Source organism: Lichenostomus cassidix, chromosome 4 (genome assembly GCF_008360975.1).
Source record: "Lichenostomus cassidix isolate B80296 chromosome 4, HeHo_3.0, whole genome shotgun sequence".
In the NCBI taxonomy this organism is placed as follows: domain Eukaryota; kingdom Metazoa; phylum Chordata; class Aves; order Passeriformes; family Meliphagidae; genus Lichenostomus; species Lichenostomus cassidix.
In genome coordinates, this window is record NC_139484.1 from 32418046 (window position 1) to 32440753 (window position 22708).

The 22708-nt window shown below is 37.1% G+C and overlaps 1 protein-coding gene across 7 annotated transcripts in view; it reads right to left on the reverse strand.

The window, feature by feature from the left end:
- The window catches only part of MARCHF1 (membrane associated ring-CH-type finger 1), a 223438-nt gene that overhangs the window by 148912 nt on the left and 51818 nt on the right, over positions 1 to 22708 (reverse strand). For 5 of the 7 annotated variants that reach the window (XM_085058626.1, XM_085058620.1, XM_085058625.1 and 2 more), the window contains one exon: positions 300 to 378. The gene's annotated coding sequence lies outside the window, so the exon portion shown is untranslated. Of the gene's footprint in view, positions 1 to 299; positions 379 to 2349; positions 2461 to 22708 lie in introns of all 7 variants that reach the window. The other 2 variants (XM_085058624.1, XM_085058623.1) reach the window with 1 other exon arrangement.

Below are 22708 nucleotides of genomic sequence, written 5' to 3' on the forward strand. Positions count from 1 at the left end.
AGAGGCTATTGCAGTTTATCATGCATCACAGCAGAAGTGTAAACTAATGAGACAGCATGAAAATCTTGCTCACTGGATTCAAAACCTTAAGTTTTAGGGAAAATGTTGGTTGTAGTTATTTACTTAGAGGAAAAACGTTTGTTTGTGCTTCCCTAAAATACAGAAAGTGAATAATAGGAGGTGTTATTCATAATGCAGTTGGAAAAGTTTTCTTCACAATTAAGCTGCAAGTCAAAATGCCAAAACAAACCGTTTTCCCCCCACAGTATGATATAATTTAACAACAGAAAAGAACTTACAGGTAAAGCAATCTTTTAGAAAATTTCTGCTATGACAAAGCTTCACATGACCCTTCACATTACTTCCTGGGTTCATTTCCTAGAACAAATAGAAACAAGACACATGTGAAACCAATTATAATGTTAAAATAGTGTCTATTTCATTGCCTTAAAACATGTTATGAAACAAGGTTTGGGAAAACTTTTTATGATGGTGTCTTCCAAAAGGTACAATATAAAGTAAAAATTCTGGACTTGAAAGGTATTCTGAAATAATTTTTATCAAATCCCATACCAGATATCAATACATGTTAATCTTTCTGCAGACTTTCAGACTGATTTGAGCTTAATCTCTGACCTTCCTGAGCACAAGAAAACCATACATGATTTTCCCTCTATCAGCCACACTAGCACAAAAAGCCTTTGCGTAGCCAGCTAACCCATTTAGTATTGGCAGAGTAACATTCAAAAATAAATACAGCTTAATAAAACAAAAAAGCCAAAACATGTAATTAGTTCTCCAGTAATGTTTTTACATATATTTGCTCACAAAACAAAGAGCAAAATAAATAAAATGCTTAACTAAAATAGTTGTCTCGTAAGAATAGCAAATAGCAAGCTCTGTTCTGCAAGAGACTCAAGCCAGCAGAAGAACTGAGCTGCACAGGCATCTGTGGTGGCTATTTGCAGCAGGAAGCTCCCTGCTGGAGGGGACTGAATCCCAAAGCTTGCTGCCTGGGGATTCAGATCAGGAGATTGTGAATGAAAGGCTGCTGCAGACTATGACCCTCTGCTGCTCTTCCATGTGAGCACCAAGATGATGCCAGAGGCAATGAAGAAAACATTGAGCACTGACTATGCTGCTGTTAGGGTATGTGTGGGGGGTGGATGTGGGGCTGTCATGTGTATGGAGAGCTCAGACAGTTTTATCCTCAATCCTTCCAGAAACACAGAAGAGTGAAAAGGAAGTGAGAGATCCCACAAGTCAAGAATTTGTTGTGCACTTGGTGTGGGCTATGAGGTTTTAGATTTTATATGATCACGGGATGGTCAAGGACAGAGGATAATTTAGCAGAAATGCTGTCCACATAAGTGGAGAAAAACATTTTGCCAACAGGATGGCCAATCCAATAATGAGAATTTCAAACTAGGAATTACAGGAGTGGGAGAGCATGACCAGCAATCAAGAGAGGAAGTAAAGGACCAGGTTGGCAAGCAAGGAGTATGGGGCAACGTCAACAGGAGGAAATTTGTAAGCAAAAAAACCAGGGCTGTGGGGGTCCCACCCCAACTGTGTACATTTCCCTATGTAGGGAAATGCCTACCAGGCAGAATCATGGGTAAAGGTATTCTATCTTTTCTGGGAAAACAGCATACTTCTCCAAAGGGCCTGTTTGCTAATGCACACAGCAGAGCGAACAGGACAAATTAAGAGGTCTGCATGCAGCTTGAGAACTACAACTTCACTGGGATCACAGTAGGTAGCTCACACAAATGTGAAAGGGGAACACAAAATGTTTCTAAATGGTGTTATCTGCAGCATAAGGAAGACTATGGAAAATGGTCTCCCCACTGATGGAGACCTGTCAGAAAGGATACAAAGAAAGCCAACACACTGCATGCCTTCTTCATCTCACTTGTTACTGATAAAACCATCCCTCAGCTATCCCAAGTCCCTGAACACCATGGGAAAGCCTGGAACAAGGTAGATTTCCTCTCAGTGGAGGAGGGTCAAGTTAGGAAGCATTTAAACAAACTGGACACACACAGATCCATGGGCCATAATGAGATGCACCACACATATTGAGGGCTGGCTGATGTCATTGTGAGAGCACTCAATCACAGAAAGATCAAAGAGGATCACAGTGATAGAGGTGAGGGGAGGAAACTCTGAGGACTGGAAGAGAATAAATATCACCACTACTTTCAAGAAATTCAGTCCCAGCCTCACCTCAACTCCTGGGAAAGGAATGAAGAAAATCAACCTGAAAACCATTGCCAAACACAGGAGGGATAAGAGTTTGAACATGCTAAGCATGAATATATGGAGGGGAAATTGTGCCTGACCAACCTGATAGCCTTTCACAATGACACAGTGGACCAGGAGAGAACACTGAACATTGCTTCTCTTGACTTTAATAATGTTTCTGTCACAGCCTCCCATTGTCTTCTCCCTGACAAACTGATGAAACACAAAATAGATGAATGGAGAGTAAGACAAACAGAAAACTGACTGAACTGCTGGGCACAAAAGGTTGTGGATCAGCAGAACCCAGCTCACCAGAGGCCAGAACCAAGTTCACCAGAGGCCAGTCATCAAAGGCATACACCAGGTGTCAATACAATCAATACCTGGTGAGTGGCAGAATAAGGAAGGCAGAACTCTTCTCAGTGGTATCAAGTGAAAGGACAAGAGGCAACAGGCATAAATTAAACACAAGATATCCCATTTAAAAATAATGATTTCTTTTGCTATGAGTGGTCATCCAATGGCACAGGTTGCCCAAGATGCATCTCCATCCTTGCAGATATTCAAAACCCGCCTAGGCATAGTCCTGGGCAATGGGTGCTGAATGACCCTGTGACCCTGCTTTCACCGAAGGCCTGGCCAGAGGTCTCTTCCAACCTCAGCAAGTTTATGATTCTGGAAAGTGTTTTATTTAACTGGTCTCCACTTAAAATAAATTGAAAATAGGTTAAATTAATCACCCATGAAATCTCTTCCCCACAATGTGCAGGGAAAAAGTACAATCGACTTTATTGTACTTTAGCTAGAGTGAAAGGTATAAAAATGTTACAGCTGACAGCTAGAACTATATAGTAACCCTGACCCTACAATAGTCATTATGTCTTTTGGATTCCTGGATATGAATGGCAAGATTTTAAAACAATGGATTAAAACCAATAGAAGAAATTCAGATACTCTGATCCAATTAATTGTCTCCCTCTCTGGAGATATTCAAAACTCAGCTGGACATGTTCCTGTGTAACCTGCTCTAGCTGACCCTGTCTTGGCAGGGGGGGTGCCCAGATGATCTCCAGAAGTTGCTTTCAAACTCTAAGAGTTCTGTGATTCTGTCATTGCAAAAGATAAAAATTTTCCCCAGTAATTCCTGCTGCTAACTCTCCTAGTTTCCCATGAGAAAGCAGAACATACATAAACATAGAACTGCAGGCAGATATTCACTTCTGACATTCAAAATTGATTAATAGCAAATACATCAATGTATTTCCTTTCAAAATGGAAATATATACTTAAAAAGCAAACAAACATTACTCTGACCACTCAAAAAAAGGTGGAGAGCATGCACACCAAAAATGTGAATCAACTGCATGGTGTTCAGTGGAATTGAATTTCATGGCATTTTATACTAAATGAAAACACCAACACTTATGTGAGCATTCATGGGTTTATGACAGCATCACCCAAAGAATAGTTCCATTCATGTGGCAACATCAACCCATGAAATAAGGTTTATAAGTCATGAAGAACAGAAGCACAATTAGACTGTAGAAAATCCAAGAAATACTTTACAGTCAACATTTTACTTGGAGGAAAAAAAAATCCTTTAGCAGTTGAAATCATACATCTCCAAGGGAGCAGATTAAGCTTTTATTTTTCCAGAAGCTTTTTGTTTTTAAGAATTTGAATTTGAGTTGTTGAAAAGATATGACTACAAATTACATTTTAAATTTTCTAATGATCTATTTTACTTAGAGAAAAAGTAAACAACACGTGCCTATTTTATTCATTGCCAGGCAGAACAAAGAATACATGGTAAAGAGATTTCTGTACACAGGTACTCATACCAAGGTATGTGGTATCTACATAGTCACATGGGTATCTTTTGTGTTCACATTGCTATGGAAACAAACTTCTGTGTAAGCAAACACATGATTACAAAGACACTCTAGTTCATAAACAGGGTATGCATCTTATCTTTTTTACTGTTTAAATCAAGGAAAAAAGCTGGCATATAAGGTCATAGAAGACCTGTCCGTGGTCAAGCGCATGTGAAGCTAACAAAACTATAACATCTGAAATACAAAGATTTTGCATTCCACAGTGTTTGTGTACTTTAACGTAACTTCAGAGACTAGCCCAAAAGGTAGTAGATTATGGCATAAAGTTAGGACACTATAGGTTTTGCATAATACAGAAGATGAGGCAGAGAAACCTGACATTTTCTTTGATTTATTAGAAACAAAATTTATGGGAAACTTTCACTATGGAACTACTCATATCAAACAGCATACCCATTATAAAAAGGGCAAATCAAAGAACTGTGTTATATAGATTTAAGTTCCTGTTTTCCTGTTTTCTCATGGAACATTAAACAATCTCTATTCAATACCTGTATCTGTTTTATTTATCTTGGTCCATCTGCTGTGCAAATGTTCTTGCAAAGCAGTTTCCCATGGCAACATCAAATACCACATAGACTCAGTCTTCTGTCAAAGCCCTTCTAACTGATCCACTCCTGAATTCCAAGCAGCATATTTTTCTGCAGTATTTAAGTAAATAATAAATAGAGTATTTCATCAAGAAAAAAAAAAAAAGCTACATGAATGCCCATGAATAAGCCCCTCTATTTGGCCTTTTTTTTTAAATTGCTTTAACAATTACATTTTTTGAGAGCATTACATTTAAATGTTCTAAGGCAAGGTGGAAGATACATGTTATTAAAAAACCTCTGTCAATCTGATGGCAGTTTTTACTTGATTAAAATTTCAAAATCCTTATGTTGCATGTAGCAAAACAAATTGTGCCTTAGTTTCAAAGAATAAGGAAACTATATGCTGAAAAGTAATGGAAAAGAGCGCAATGGTTGCTTACTAACTTCAGACAGGTATTATCAGCTACAAATTATTATTAGCCCCTCTAATTTTTACATCCTCATGTTTATAATAATCAAAGAAATGTAAATAAGAGGAAAAATTCTCAATACATTTTTATTCAAGATAAACTACAAACACTGATTTCATTAAAGTAACTCCTATTTTACCTGAGATTCTACCTTGAGAACCCCTTCTCCCTAAATTAAGACACAGTAGAAATATACATTTATCAGTGAAGTTCTTCTGAAAAACTCGCTTAAAGTAAGCACACAAAAACTCACACACTCTTCAAGTAAATATCATCCTAGTCCTGAGCATACTGATTCTGTGTGAAATTGCAACAGAAGGTTGTTCAAGTTGTACATTAAAGAAGAATTGTTTAAACTTAGGAAAACTAACCTACTGAATTTCAAAGTCTGATATTTTTTATTTCAGATTTGTCGGTCCAAAATCATCAAAATAAGCTAGGAACAGGCCCTATGGAGATCTGAAAGGTAATCAGACCTTCACTCCTATACCACTATTCTTTAGTTTATAGTAGATTATAATTGAGAGCTACTACAGTTTAAGAACTACCACGGTTTAGCAATTTCAGATCCATAATAAACAGGATTAAATTCCCATGATCATTTTCTACCTACATCACCTCCTGTCCTGGTTATGTCTGGGATAAAGTCAATATTATTCTTAGCATCTGGCACAGTGCCATGTTTTGGATTTAGTATGAGAACAATGTTTGTAACATGCTGATGTTTGGGTTGTTGGTCAGTAGTGCCTACTCCAAATCAAGGACTTTTCAGTGTCTTGTGCTCTGCCAGTGAAGAGGTGCATGTGAAGTTAGGACAGCTGACCCAAACTGGCCAAAGGGATATTCCACACCACACCCAGTGTATAAACTGGGGGAAGTTGGCCGGAAGAGGCTGATCACCCCACTACGTTGGGGTGAGCTGCGCATCAGTGAGCAGGGGGTGAGAAATTATAATGTGCATTACTTGTTTCTCTTGTGTTTTATTCACAGAATCACAGAATCAGTCCTCTCCCTCCTTCTCATTACTAATGTTATTGTTATAATTAGTATTATTATTATATTTTATTTGAATTAAACCCATAAGCTCTTAACCCATAAGCTTTAGGTTTTTTTCTGATTCTCCACCCCCCACTGGAGAGTACAGGCAGGGAGTGGGTGAGTGGCTGCCTGATACTTACTTGCCAGCTGGGGTTAAACTGCAAAACCTACTTTTTCCTATAATTTCCTTGGGATATTCTTGGGTTTTCCCAGGCACTCTCTTTTGCTCACCTTGGAATTTGGCCCAAACAGGTTTTACAGACTGGTCTAGATTTCTGGTCTCTATGGTGAAATTCTGTAAAGTAATTCTGATATTTTTAGTTAGAAAGGCTTCTTTACATGTTTTAGACATAAATCACACCATGGATAGCATTTCCACGGAGCACAGGGCAGACTACAACAGGAGGACAACTCAGCTGGTCTGTTGCATGTATATCAAGTCCAGTCCAGTTTATGAATATATGCAAATGCTGCTGGAGAGATAAATCCAAAATACAAACACAAGAGCCCTCCACCCTCAAATAAGAGCACATTAAATACCTCTTTACAAAACCACCTGTAAGCTCACCTGTTACCTTTCCTATGGTTTACTACCCATCAACCAAAGTACATTGCCTACAATTATCAGTAGACTGAACTTCCAACTATTTGTGATGAACAATAGATGCATTTTATCATTACACTCTAAAAACCTTTACTCTGCTTTTTTAATAGGTCATTTAAAAAGGCTTGTGAATTGATGAGTGATGTGTTTATGATTCTAATGCATTTTATTTTTCAAGCAAAGACAGGTGGTAGCACTTATTCCATCAGTCACTAGGGTCATGCTAAAAACTGGTAAGTCAATCCTTATTAGTACAAGCCGAACCACGAATGTGTTTTATTATTCTTTACTATATACAAAGTGTTCCTCTTAAATGTGTAGGTTGCTTTTCTTGGTTTGTAAGAAAATCAAATTTAAAAACATTTCAGCCAAAATTACAGTGAAAGCTATAAAAAGTACATTACTGCAAGTTGTCATCACACCACATGTACTTTGTGTTTACCTATCCCTATCCCTAGGAGGATGAGATTTTGACTAATTTTAAAATACCATAGTAAAAACATCAGTGATTAAATGATCAGTAACAGTAAATTTCATCACACGCTACTGCATGCGATACATGTGAGATGAACCGGCTACAAGCAGAGCATGTTTTGGAAAATATTTTTTCAAATATGCTACCTCAAAAGTTATGATTTAATCCAAAAATAAAATAGCAGTTCTTACAGGGCTACCATTCTGCTTTTTCTGACAACCTGAAAAGCTATAAAGACTAAGTTATTACAATCTATTCTGCAAATGGCTAAGCAGCTGGGACCATGTTCATTTATGCTTTGTCCTTTTAAGCTTTCAGGGTGCTGTGTAGCCATAGTAACTATGCCTTTTCTCTGCAAAATCCATTAGCCGGTTTCAATCTGGGATTCAATACTACCATAATCAAAGCCAAAGATTTAAAAAAATTGTGATTAAGAAAAAGATTGTTGGTGACAAGCATTTCTTTTTAAAGCAATTTCTGCATATCTGTGCTTTATACATAACAACAAAAGAAACCAAAAGTTTAAAAGGACAACAAAAGATAAATTAATTTTAAAACTAGGTTACCATCAGGAATTATACACTACTACCTCAAACTAGATCTCTGAGCAAAAGTAGTTCTCATTTGCTTTAAGTCAGTCAGTGCAGCTGGTTGGCCTCAGTGAAACAGCACAACAGAGGAGCTTTCAGCCTTGCCATCTCACTTACTTTCTGACAGCAGACTAGGGTGCAAGTTTTAGAAAGGGAGACCAAGATTTGCACTGTGATTTGTATAAGGCCAAAATCACCTTTCTTCCTCCAGTGTGTGTTGCGTGACAGTGCAGACAGACTACAAATAATCTGTCAGATACCTCTTGGACAAGAACTTTGTCAACAGGAAATGGAAAATCTTGTACTCATATTCCATACAGAGAACTTTGAAATATGGCAGATATTTCAGAAGAGTAGGATAAGGTCTATGCTGTATCCTATTTGGATGTTTTTTTTAGTCACAACCGCAATGAACATCTTCAAATACCAGCTCAGTCCTGATACTGGTTACAGATAAACTAAGCTAATGACATTGCCACTGTTTGCTTGAATCCTAATTACAAGGAGTTACACTTGGTAACTAGGAGAAGGCACATTGTCTAAAAGTAATTGGAATATATTCCACAGTTGGAATCTGAAAGAGTAGGAATATATTCCACTACCCATTAATTTAAAAAGAAAGAATTCCTTGAGTCTTCATACTGGATACCACAAACCCTAACTGAAAATTGTCATTGTCTCTGCAGCTCTTTTACTGTTATTTCTATGTCTGCTAATTTTTCAAATTCCATTCACTTCTGCATTATATTAGATTCAAACATGATTCAAAACCAAAATATTTGCCATGGCAAGATGTGTGCATATTTGGACTGGGGGAAGGGAGGATATCTACTAATACGAGAAAATTAATCCATACTTGTACTTTATTTCTGCTTCCTAGTTCCTTATCCTGCTATTGCCCTTCTTGTAACAAGGATCAAGACAGAATTGCGAAGCTGTGGTCATCTAGGGTAAAAAAAGACTGCATGATTATTTTTAAGAGTCCATAAAAATTGCAAAATGAACTCATACTTGCATTCAATAGTAGAAAACAAAATATAAAATTCATGAGAGTTACCTGAATCTAAACCTTCTTCTTTTTCCCTACAACTTGTAAAGCTCTGACTTCATTGAAGTTAACAGCAAAACTGCCATAACCTTCAGTAGGGCAAAGACTTCACCCTATGTATATTTAATGACAAGGATGACATAAGAGAGGATTAAAGGTCATGCTTTCTCTGTTACTATAGCAGAGGATGAAATTATGTCATCATAGCTCCTACACCTGACTTGTCCAATGATTCTGTGATCATCAGCCTAGCCCTGGTCTAAATCAGAATGACAGCACATTTTAGAAGTGACAGTAGAAAGCTAAATAACAGCTTCCTAGAGTTCAACACTCAAAGATGCATAAAATGCTTCTTTCAAAGTACTCTTGGTTCTGCCTTTCAAACAAGAACTGACAGAGGCTTACCTTCGCTTCAAAACGCTATAAGCATATTGAGGAAGGCAGGGATGTTCTTAAGAGAACATTTTGACAAGACACCCTTTGTCATTAGCAATGACTGTCTGATTTCATCCAATCAGGCTACAGAACAAAGTACGTCTGCACCTATTGATAAAATACTCTCTAAACTGCAATCTTAGGAGAAGAGAGAAAGACCTACAGGTCCTTTCCTTTTTCCACCCAGTCTTCCTGATGAAAAAAGCTCATAACAGGAAGCAACATTGGTGGTAAAAATTACAAGAATCAGATCCCTCAATAGCATCCAGAAAACTACAATTACAAAAAAAAAAACAAACCCAAAAAACAAAAACACCCAAAAAACCAAAACTAAACCCAAAACAAAACAAAAAACCAACCACAACAAACCAGAAAAGCTGGAGATTTGATACAGTGTAAAGAGGTGTAGGCGCTCCCAATACACTTGCAAGTGCTGCAGAAGAAAATGAGAGCTTTTGCAAGTAACAGCTTAGAATGCCTTGAAAAACACCAATAATTTTCTGTTCCCAGAGGCTTTAAAACAAAATATTTCACAGCATTGTCTATGTACACACCTGTTTATGTGCCTTTAACATTCACCTACATTTATTCCATAAAAGTTTTTTGAAAAATTCAAAAGCTATTGTTCCTCCTTTTTCTCATTAAATTAAGAGAGAAGTCAACATTTTAAGCATCATATTTTCATAGCTTTGGTTTTCCCTGGATTTAATTCTGAGGTGTTAATGCCTTTAAAGCCCTAAGAATAATCCACAAGTTTTAAATTATGAGGGAACACAAGCTCAACCTCTCTTTAAAACCTGAAGTACCAATTAAAATAAACTTGGAAGACATCTTGTCATGGGAAGTTTAATTTTGCTTGGCATTAGAAAACAAAAGAACCTCACACAAAAAAAATGCCCATATATCATCTTCATCTGAAGAAGCTTTGTGAGGATGTTTTCTACATGCAATGATATTACTTCTGTCACATAAACCTCTCTGCTTACTCTCCATTCCAACATTCTGCAGTTGCCATAGTTACCATTTATCATGACCACACTGTGAGTGGTGACCTCACATTCACTAAATCCCCAAAGGCTCAAAGTTTGCAAAATATTTCAAGATTTATGCAAAAATTTTGCCATGAATTTTCACTAAAAGATTGGCAGGCACCAAGGCACATTCAAACAAAGGTCTCCTTTTGAAGATTGGATATTTTATTTGCTGAAATGCAAATTTGCAGCCCAAATGAAAGTATAAGTGAATGAAGGTATAGGAACTGGAACCATGATTAATTAAATATATTCTAAGAATTTAGACATGCAATTTTCACTATGATTCAAATAGTTTGAAATAAGGAAGGTGACCTAAGTGCAATCAGGTTTCCTCTTCCAAATTCCAAAAATAATGAAGAAAAATCCTTAAGTATTCCTAAACCACAACACAGTAAGCAGGACTTGAGTCTTACAGCATTTGCAGATTGATCCATAGATGGCTTCATCACAGCCACCATGAGCACAAAATACACAATCAGTAACCATTCTCCTGAGCTTAACAGATGGCAAAACCAAACCTTAGTGATGACAATCTATAAGTCAGGTGCCAGATAAGTCACTGAATCCTTAACTACTGTCTCATAATAAACAAAAGTAGAAATAATGGATTTCTGGATGAGGTCCCACAGCTTAGCCCTCAAGGAATAGGGAATATACAGAACTCTGGTTGGAGGAATTCTGTGCTGTCTTCGAAATCTTTTATGTAATACAGATTACTGTCTATTGACTGATATATAAAATTCAGGTACACATAGCATCTATCCAAGAAGCAGAACTTTTTGAAAGTAGAAAGGAATTTACATTTACTAAATGCAGTGTTGGATCCTTGGACCCTGCTAGAAGTTTCCAAAGAAAAACTCTTTTCCCTACTTTTCCTGTGGATGACAACCACACACGATTATAGAAACTGTCCTGACTTCCAAATATGTGATTGCCACAAAAAACATAAGGTAAAATTGGATAATTTGAAATGCTTTCTTTTAAGAAATTAGAATAAACTACAGCCCATTCAGTTTGTTCTATTCTGCTATTTCAGATGCCTTACATGCCACTCAACCTTTGTCTTTCCAACACCCCAAATCAAAAGAGAACATGAGGATATGACAAGAATCCATCTGGATTACACTAATATGATACTAACAGGGAAAAGGACCTAAGGCAGTTATGAATACATCATATCCATCCACTTATTACCATATATGAAACTTGTAAATCAGAATATTTTGTCAGAGAGCATCTCTAGCTCAACAGTTAACACTAAGGATCAAATGTGAGAGAAGGTTATTTTCATATTCATCCTGTGATCTGTCATATGCAAAGCAACATCACCCTGTTGCTTATCTCTCAAAACTACACTCTTATATGAACATACTTGAAGATTCCACATTGGTTTTAACCTTAGAATAACAATGACTAAAAGCCATCTGTGACAGCCCAGCACCTTCCACAGACACATTTATTTCCCCACTTGGTATATTTGGCATCTTTCTCACTTATACATGGCCAAATTTTTTTAAATTTCTCTTCTGATGACACAAACCCTGCTGATCTCAGGTTTCCCCATGTAGACAGAGCAACTGGAAGGATTCTTGTCTTTCCAACACTTTCACCCTGGACTGGCATGAAAACAAGAGGACACTGGAAGATCAGTGGGCTATCTAGAGCCAGGTGAAGCAGATGTTAAGTGCTTCCCATGAGCCTTAGAAACAAGGAAGCCAGATTTCTGTACCTGTTGGTTGGCTTTTTAGGTGAAATATGTTGGCAACACACTGTTGCTTTCTGCAAAATATTTTGGCATCTAGGCACAGACTACCACATTTCCATGTGTATTTAAAAATCCTTGTTCACACCAACAGCTAGTATTAATCAAGTTTTCCTTCTAAAATCAACAGTGATCAACAATGAAAACTGTTGACAGTGTTGAGCTCAAAGCATTGTGGATCAGGTCAATGCCAGCTATAGGCCAGTCATCAAAGACACAGCCCAGGTGTTAATACAAGGGACAGTATTCTTCAATACCCTCACCAGTAACTTGCAAGGTGAGACAAAGTGCACCTTCAGTAAGTTCACAGGCAATGCAAAATTAGAAGTAGTTGGTACATCAGAAGGTTGTGTTGCTATTAAGAGGAACCTTGATGGACTGTAAAAAGATCAAAAGACATGAAATGCAACAAAGGGGAAGTGCAAAGTCCTGTTCCAGTGGAGCAACACCAAGCACCAGTATGGACTGGGGGCCAACTTGCTGGGAAGCAGCTTTGCCAAGTTGGACCTGAGGGTCCATGTTGGACCAAGCTGACCATGAGCCAGCAGTGTGCCCTCACAGCAAAGAAGACCCAGAGCAACTTGACCTCTCCAGGAGGTTGAAAGAGGTGCTTCTTTCCCTCTGTTCAGTGCTAGTGAGAAACAACTCATCTGGAGCTCCAGTCCCAAGCTCCCCAGTACAAGAGAGCACAGGGAAGCAAGTTCAGTGAAGGGCAACAAAGATAATAAAGGAACAAGACCACCTTTTGGATAAGAAACTGAGAGAGATGGGGGCATTCAGCATGGTGAACAGAAGCCTCAGGGGGGGATCTTATCCATGTTTAGAAATACTTAATGGGAGGCGTAAAACAAAGAGAGTGGCATTTGCCAGTGGTCCCCAGTCACGGAACACAGGGAAATGGGCACAAACTGAAATACAGGGAATTGTAGTTAAACATCAGGAAAACCTTTCCTATTGTCAAATTGGACAAACATTGGAAAATCTCACCAATGTTGATTGCAGAGTCTTCATCCTTGTATAAGCTGAAAAAAATGACTTGGCACAGCCCTGTGGAACCTGCTAAATGTCAACCTGCTGTAAGCAGGGAAGTTGTGCTGGACAATCTCTAGAGGTCCCTTCCAACCTCAATTATTCTGTGATTCTCTTAAGAATGAACACATCTTTTAAAACAGGGAATGCAGGTGAGGTTTCTCACCTACAAGTGTTTTGTTATAGTCCGCTATGCTCTTGCATAGAGTTGACTACATTCTCATCATGTCTGCCTGTTGCTTTGAAAGTAGTAATTCTCATATTCATCAACAACATTAGTGCTCAATTAATTGTGAAAAAAAATCTTAACATAAATAAACTAGGGAAAAGTATTTATAGGAATAAGTATGCTGTGATTTTTTTTCAGTTGCCCTACACTATAATTTTTTATAATGGGAACACTTGGATTTCATTGTGTAGGTTTTTCAAAGTACCATCTGTTTTCCAAGTCCTAGTAGATTTTGCCATTAATAAATCTCAATCCCTGCCATCCTCATTCACTATAAAAAACAGGCATTGCATATCACTCAAAATACAAAAAAAAAATTCTCAAAGCTTGAAATTCTCTATGAAGTGAGTTTTATCTCTCATTTTGCATTTCCTACTTATGGGATGACTGCTTTACAATTTAAATGTTATGTCAACTCATCCATAACCTTCTTTTATGTTCAGTTTCAACACTTTGTGAATAGAATATTAATCTATCATTTAAATTAATATTTAATTGAAGAAAACTCAGTTCTCTCAGTTCACGAATTTGAGAATCCATACTACCTAGTTGTCAAGTGATATCCAGCAAGCTGTCAGGAGGCAGAAGTACTACACGTACCTTCCTGTCCCCAAACACTGTCTCGTATTACAGACCTTCATACCTAACAGGGAGCCATTCTACTTCTTCCTGAAATGTTTTTTTCCTACCTATGAATCCAGCTAGAATTTTTTCTCAATTAAAGTCATCACTAGCTTATTTTTTTAATGTTGAATTCATGTAAACCTAGGTGTCTTCCAAGCCAAGTTACCAGGAGGCTGCTCAAACAATCCTTTTTCTAGAAATCAAGAAAGAAATTAAAAGCAGAAGAAAAAAAATGGGAAGATTTTTGAGGTATTAGTGAGTTGGAACTGCTTATGAATCTACAGCTGCAGATACCAAAAGAAAGTATAACAGGGTGAAGGATACACAACCAGTGACAAGGTGCATAAACTTCACTAGGTCACAGAGAATCTGGTGCTTGTTTCCTTATGACAATAAAATACACTGGGGATGACTTAGAAGTAAGACAGAGAGGTGTCATAACATAGCCTTTCACTTCTGTACTGTGATACAGAAAAGAGGAAGTAAGATTTGCTGTTCATGATGGTGCCACTCAGAAGTAGCATTGGCACATTTAGGTGACTACCTATCCTAGTGTGCCTCTGCTAAACTGACAAAGTCTTACTTAACAAGCCAAGGGAAGTACAACTGAAGTTCTTGCATGTCTAAGATGCACATATAATGAAAATGTTATCTTCAAGTTGGAGCAAAATGTTTCTTTGTGCCTCAGGCAATCCAATTTCTGAAACAGGAGAAACATTCAAGGCACTGTCTGACCAGTACTCTCTCAGTTAACATTTTCAGTCTACAATTCAGAATACTATATTAACAAAACCTCCACTGCATAACTTCTCTCCTAGAAAGGGTGCATTATTATGCCTTTACATTAATTAAACCAAACCCCAGTACTATAACTGCTCTAGAAAAATTGTGCAAGATGCTTGTCAAGACAATATGTATGCCTTAAATTCCTAAAGGGAATGTCTAGTGTTGAGGAAAATCTTAATAAAGAACCTGCCATAAGACCAAAAGTATTTTTAGCTGAAACTTTTATTTTCCCCATTATCAGGAAAAGAACAAAAACAAAACAAAACAAAACCAACAAACAAACTCAGCTCCATTGTAGTTATGCATAAGTAAGGTCGTCATCTCAGACTTTTTTCCTAGTAAATACTCAAGGAATACCAGCATTTCAACCACTGCTATGTTAAGGTATTCTACACTTCATAAAATCAAGTTACTATTTGGCCACTGAAAACATGACAACGCAATCATCAGTTTGTCTCTAAATTTCTTCTAGCAGCTGACTTTTGAAGATCAAGGGATCTTCACTAGAACTGAAGAAGGGTGTTAAGATCTTAAGGAAAAAAAAAAAGAGGGGAGAAAAGGTAAGGTCTGTAATTTAAACTCAGGCTGGCACCTGCTTCTGCTTCTTCTGTAAGTGTGTTGCTGCACACTGTAATGGTAACTCAAATTTGTCAATGTTCAGTGGATTTACTCACACGACTGCTTTAAGCTGAAGTCATCAAGTACAATAAATTTCTTACAAATTGATGCAGCATTTTCTTCTTGAAAATTAGTTAGAATGAAGAATGAAATTTTGGAATACAGGAATTTAGGTCTAAAGGGAAAGCAGCATGAAAAGTTTTGCACGCTGTCATCTTCCCCATCCCTGCACTGCAAGTTTCTTTGCACTGGTCTCAGACCAAGCCTGAAATTCCAGCAAGCATCTGGTTTGTAACCAACTCCAGGGAGTATTTCTTAAATCTTTCAGAAGAGTTTTCTAACCATCTCTAAAAATTGAACCCACAGAAGCCTGCCTGCTTCTCAAAAGCCCATCTTACTGCCTTTCAAGCAGCTAAGCCACAGTCTCTGAGTACCTGCTCCACTCAGCCTAGCAAAGCCGTTTCCCAGGCAAACCTGGAGAGCTGAGCACTGGCAAGAAACAGTCACCCCTTCCTCACTATGATTTCTACTAAAAAACATTTCCTAGCATCTGAAGGAAGGCAGCCCTCTTGTACAATACTCCAGCTATGTCCCTTTCAGCAGATGCAGATACAGAGCAGGTAATAAACTGAAAACAAACTGCACAGAGCAACCACTACCTATCCATGCAGATTCTTAAGTGATTAGGTAAGTACCATCTCTACAGATGTGCAAATTTGGAAAAATTTGAGGTAAAGTTCATAGGAGAAACATATATTTCTGTAGATTCCTTCCCACTATCTAAATAGCACTTGTTCTCTGCTACTAACTCATGTTTTTCCAATGTGCTCTACCTCACCGAAGCACTACATGCTGGCTAACATGCACTTAAATCTCATTTTTTTGTCATTAATTACTTCAGACATCAAGTTCTGCAACTCAAAGCTCATCATCTCAAAACTCAATCACTGTGCTGCACTTAAGTAAATATCCCCAAGATACATCATCAAGCATATTTTCCACGTCATCTGTAGAGGCTGAAAATTGTCCTCCTATTACAGTTCACTTGAAATGGAACTGAATTGAGAAAGAAAATGATCATCATTTTCCAGGTTCCTGCTGAGACGTCAAACCTCAGATTTAAAAAAAATTAGATCCTTCAGAAAAGGAAAACAAAACCAACAACCAAACTCTGCAAATGAAAAAAACAAAATCTGCTAACACAGTTAGCACTAAAGCAAAGCTACCCAGAATGGCAATCAGAAATGCCTATGCAGTCTGTGTACAAAAGTATGCTTCTGCCCTTCAAGACACAGTCCAGTCAATGGGCCAGAGAGCAAGCATGACAGGGACTTATGCCCTTATGGATGTTGTTTTCATGACCCTGTGGCTACATCTGTGCCTAACATCATATATTGGTAGATCTTGTCAAATTAAGAAAATACATCTAATTCCTAGAGCTGCCATCAACTGTCTTTTAGCTAAAGAGGATTTCATTGCTCACAGTAAAAATTTTCAACACATACACTGTACCAGATACCTTGTTTTAAACTGTAAAAGTCTCTGTCCAACTGTTAGTAGGAATATCCTTATTTTATCCAGATCCTTTTAATGTAATCAAGAACAAGAATGACAGCATGTAACTATTAAACTGCTTCAAATACGGCAAAGAGTGTACTACATCCACAACTGATGTTCTGGTGGGCCTTTCCCAAAAGACTCAGTAATCCTTGTGTACACACCAGCTCCACTACTGCCAATAGTCCCTCATAAAAATCACTGCTAAATAAGGAAAGGGAAACCTGAAGATGTAAACCAGAGAAAAAAGTAATAAATACCTTCACCTTTGAAAAGTCCGAGGTGGCCTTTTGACATCAATTCCTACTGCTCTACTTTCTACTGATTCAGTAATTTTAAAAAATTTATAGATTAAATTGAAAACCACTCATAGGCAAGATTCATAGGTAGATTATGGTTATTTATACTAAGGTAAATGATGTCTTTGAGAATGTAAATTTTGTCTCCACTACTCTGTATCAGGCATAGTATTGAGTGCCAGGTTTCAGTCCACAGCTTTAGGCAACCAGTGGCCCAGCTTAAGTAGAGCTAAAAGACTGTAAAAGACATCTGGAATAAAAGAACGTAGTAACTCCACTCCAAAAATGAAGTAGAATTGCCTGCCCACTGAGATAAACTCATTTGTGCAAAACCAAAGTTTTCTAGTTGTTAAAGCCTCTAGCTCCTGACCTACCTAGAACTCATCAGAACTCTCTCACAGGCGTTTAATGAACTCAACCTTTGCACATAATCATAGTGCAAAACCAAAAAAACAAGTCTTCTCTATCAACAACAAGAGAAAATCCAGGCACAAACATCTTCCCTCAGGAAAGAAAAGACAGTAACTAAACCATGGACAGATGTTAGTCACCAGGCAGACTAACATCCACAGCTACTATAGCGAGGCGTTCACAGAACACAACTCACCATTCAATTGCCAACACAGTTGGAATAGCAAGCAAAGAGCAGTCATAAATGGATGGTGAAAGAACAATTAACCTATTGGAAAGCTAAATGGAAGAAAAAATCTTGGTACTGTTGAATCTAACTACTCTTTCTAGCTATTTGCACTACAAATCACTTTATACACAAAGGACAACTAATGACAAATTCATAACACATATATGCCAGTAACAAGACAAATCCAAGGACATTAATTGATAATAGACAATACTTGTTTTCCTCTTTTAATCTAGACAACAGATTGACTGACCTGCCACGACAAAACCAAAAACTCTCATATATGACTTGTTGTGCCTTGATAAATCCCCAAAGGAAAAAAAAAAGAAATTTGATGCACACTAGTCCAGCGGGTAGCTTGGATTTTATGCCACAGTCTTGGCACAGTGCAAGAGCTTCTTATGTCTTTCTCTTGCTTCTATTAGCTGCCAAGGACCTAATTTTGTGGTGAATCGACTTCTTCACTGCAGTTTTTTAAATTTTTTTTTAATTTCTATTCATTCAGATCTGTGCTTTAATTATCACAGAAGCAAGAGATCCAGTATTGCAATTCTTGCTCCTTTGTGAGTTAAAAAATAAAGATAGTATCTATAATTGTTTTTTTTCACTGCCTGGTTGATTAGATTCATAAACATACTGTATGGGGAGCCAAATTCTCACAGGACTTGTCTAATTAAGAAGTCATCAGCTATGCTGATTACAGGCACTTTTCAAGAACTTTAAAATCAATAGTTCTCAAAGTAATTGCAAATCTTGTGTGCTGTTTCAAGGAACAGTTATGCTTTTTGGTTTTAAGAGAGTATTACAATGTTCATGGCAGAGTAAAAGACTTACACAGAGATTTTTTTTTTTTAATTGCTTTTTAAAAGCATAGTGGCAATTCACTTTACTCACATATTTACCATCACACTTATCAACTAAAGCAAAGGAATAATTTTTATGCTATGAACTATTCTCAGTTTTGCGATGTAGATTTTGACTCTACATTTCAGAATTATAAAAAGTGAGGCTATAAGGATATGTGGTTATATGATTTCATAATAATCATGTCAAATTGGTAGGAGAGCAACCTGCTGAGGGAGCTTGTTGCTTAGGTTATTAACATGCTGAGGGTTGTTTAAAGACTGTAGGTAAAGGACTCATTCAGAAAAAAAAAAATCTGCTTTCTTGCAGTAAATGGATAGTTCACGATCCAAAGTTTCTTTAGCCCTAAGATTCTGGCTTCTACAAAGCACCTAGGTTGGGGGACACCTAAGCTGCTTTGCAAGTAGTGAAAAAATATCCCAGAAGAGACATACAAATATGAAAAAGTTCAAGTTTTGCCATTGAAAAATTCTACTGTTCCACAAATGCTATTGCACCAGCACCCAAAACCATTGCATCTATCTGATTAGCACAATGATTCATGGACAAATTATTACTATCGTCAGGCCACAATTTCCAATTTTTTCTTATAACAGTGGTACATTCACAAAGAGAAAATCCTCTTCACATAGGATACTGCTTCCAAAAGCTTTCTATTTCACAATTACAGCTTGAAATGCAAGCAGGCTGAATCCAGCACCAAATAACCTACAAGTCCAACCTGAGCCCACAAAGGTGTTTATCAGTAATGATGGTGTTTCACTGGACAGATACAGTATGTATCTTCTGCTTCTCAAAGTTTCACTAATTAATGAACGAAGCTAAAAACTAGTTCTTTAGTCACCAGAAAACCAGAAAAGTTTCAAGAAGTAGCATAAAAAAGTAACCTACATTAGAGAACAGAGAAACAAGATTATTATAGAAGCAAAGGATTACTCCTGTATGATCAAACAGTATAGATATATATATATACAAAGAAACATGGTGTGTTATTCAGGACACAGCAATTATTAGAAATAACAGTCTGAAGTTAGAACAAAAAATAAATGGGATGCCAAGGAAAACCTTTGTATGTTGATATTTATTAGGCTACAAAAAAAAAACCTGCTAAAAATTATGTAGCTGAAACAGCTAGGGATTTACAGTCTAACAAAGTAGATAAATACACAAGATACTTTTACGCCATACTCATAAAAGTGAAACATCACAGCTTAATAAGTTTATTTTCCACCTCTGGTAGCTATTATTCATTCCATCATTTTTTGCTGAAGTAAATATTTGAAAATAAAATAACCAAAATATTTCCTTATTTCATAAAACAATAAATCTGTATTTTACTCCTCAGTACTCAAAAAGTATGAATTACACACATGTCCTGGGAAACTGCAGGAACATTTATCATACTCAAATACATACTACTCAGGCAGAATTTTAGCATTTGAAACAGTCCAATGATAGTATGAGATATCCTTTTGAAAATAAAATTATATCTAACTATTACAAAAGTAACTGTAAAGATTTTAAATGCAAAAACAGAAGTTCTAGCCTTAGTTCTAGCACTAGAAATTTTTCTTCTAGACTGTACAAGTTTCAGGTGCATCGAACAGATATTCCATTATAGCAGCCATACTAAAACATAATTGTAATATGAAGAATTAGTTGTTCATCATTGTGTGATAAATTCAAGTTCAGCCCGTACAAGCTTTGCTACATATCCTTACATTTTAATATATTTTCCCACTCCACAACTAATTTTAAAGCCAGGATTTCAGTGTTTCATAACATTTTTGTAAAAACAAGCCCACCTGCAAGCAATGTCACTGTTCCACACAGAATTTACTGCTGCTTTGTTGCATTCCTTATACTTAGAATTCTCTTAATCTGCTGGGAATAATATACTCTAGAGCTATGAAGTCAAAATTCAGCCATGCAATTACACTGAATAAAAATGTAAATACAGAAACCTATTTAATATTACGTGACTGCTGACAAAACTCTGAGAGTGGAAACCTGAACGGCAGGCATGTCAACCAAGAAAGAGTCACTGAATTCAGGAACACCTCCACACTCATTGAGGGAGTTTGAAGGAGCTGGAGTACCAAAGTTTGCAGTCTAAAATGCACACAGGTGAACACACGCCATAAATTCAGCCTCCTCAGCATTTTAGAAGCCAGGGGATTGAACTAGGATAAATACCCTGATCATTCAGTTTTTACAGAACAGAGTTTCAGGGCACTAAGATTAACCATGACGTGGTGCTTACAGTCTTGCAGCAGTGTAAGACTGGGAACAGTAAGCCTCGCCTTCCTCCCTCTGTTCCACCTGGTTCTTTTAACTCTAACTAGGGTATTTACATCTGTGGTTAGGCCCATACTTGGATTATGTTATTACAATCACTTAATAGATAAACCTCATTGTTATCAAAATTATTGATAAAGTTAAGAACCACATAAAAGCCAAGTATTATTGCTTTCGTTTATCATATAACAAAGACTCACAGATCTTACACATAAAATCAGTGTTTCCCCATCTTATTTTAAGGTTACTTTTCCCCGTGGAAGAAAGCAAAACAATTCTACAATTCAATGCAACAACTTAGTGCAATAAGTAGAACTAGCTGTCTTAATTCCAAGTAAAATTAATTCAACAGACTTCTTCCTGGATTATTTATTTGCTAAGTGGCAGTTCATAAAACTCATCTACAAAGCTAGATGGGAAAAACTTTTCTATTACTAAACCCTATGAATTTCACCAGGAAAAAAGTTCTACCAAGGAGCTGATTTTGGTTATAGATAAAGTTCTACCTACATATGAAAGATGGAAGTTTCTCAGCAAAATATGTTATTTGAATGTTTTTGCTGTTACTACAAATACTATCACTTTAAACTATGGCTAAACAACAAAACCTATGAAAAGTATCATGCTTCCAAAAAAAGTGTTCTATTCCATCACAAAAATGAATCTATATTGAGAGTCAGTAGCCAACAGCACAATAATAGCATCCTGTTCTTGGAACTATGCAATTTTGGTTTTGTTTAAATAGCTACAGTGTAGTACATATAATCCAGGGGAGAGGTGGAGAAAAATCACCATTGATCCTCTATCTGCTCAACAATGAGCAATTGGACCCAGGAGCTGAATAGCACAGATTAGCATTAAAATACCAGTCAATTATTAATAGCTGTATTATAACAATCTGAATGGACAATACTCTGAACAAATACATGCAGAGTTAACTAGAGCATGGAGGCCAACAGATGGCTGAATAAAAAGAGCCAGGGATTCCTGTTAATTTCAATTAGTGATGCAATTCATTCTTACCTTGTACACCCTTTGGATATCTGTACTAGTCCAGAAAGACAACGAAGAAACAAATACATGACTACAGTAGATAAAAGCTCTGGAGATGTCCACAGCACGCACATTTTTTCCCCACCAAAGCAGGAGTTCATGTTCAGAAAAACGGGTCATCAGTTGTGACGGAATAGGGACACATTTGAAGTATTCTGTAATTATGTCCTGTTCCTGTGAAAGGCCAGATCTTGTGGACCAGTTATAAAAGGCTTGGAGCTCGATACATTGCTCTCTCAATGGAATGACAACAGGGTACTAGGTAGAATGAAGTTTTCTAAGCCTCATCTCTCAGGTGTCTGTGATAAGAGTCTAGGGGAGTACTCTGCCTTTGACAAAATGTTTTTTTTTAAGGAAAATTTCAATGTTCCTAGATCCAAATGTAAGAGGTCAAGGTAGATTTGTATTAGCAATTGCCTTCATGGACTGATAGCACTGACCACTGATGATACAATAAGAGAAATCAGAGAGGCAATGAGGGAAGGAAATACAATTGTAATGGCAGATACCCATGAGGATTAGACAAGCATCACACTGGGACACAAACCAGAGAAGGAACTTTTAGCACTAAAATAATCAT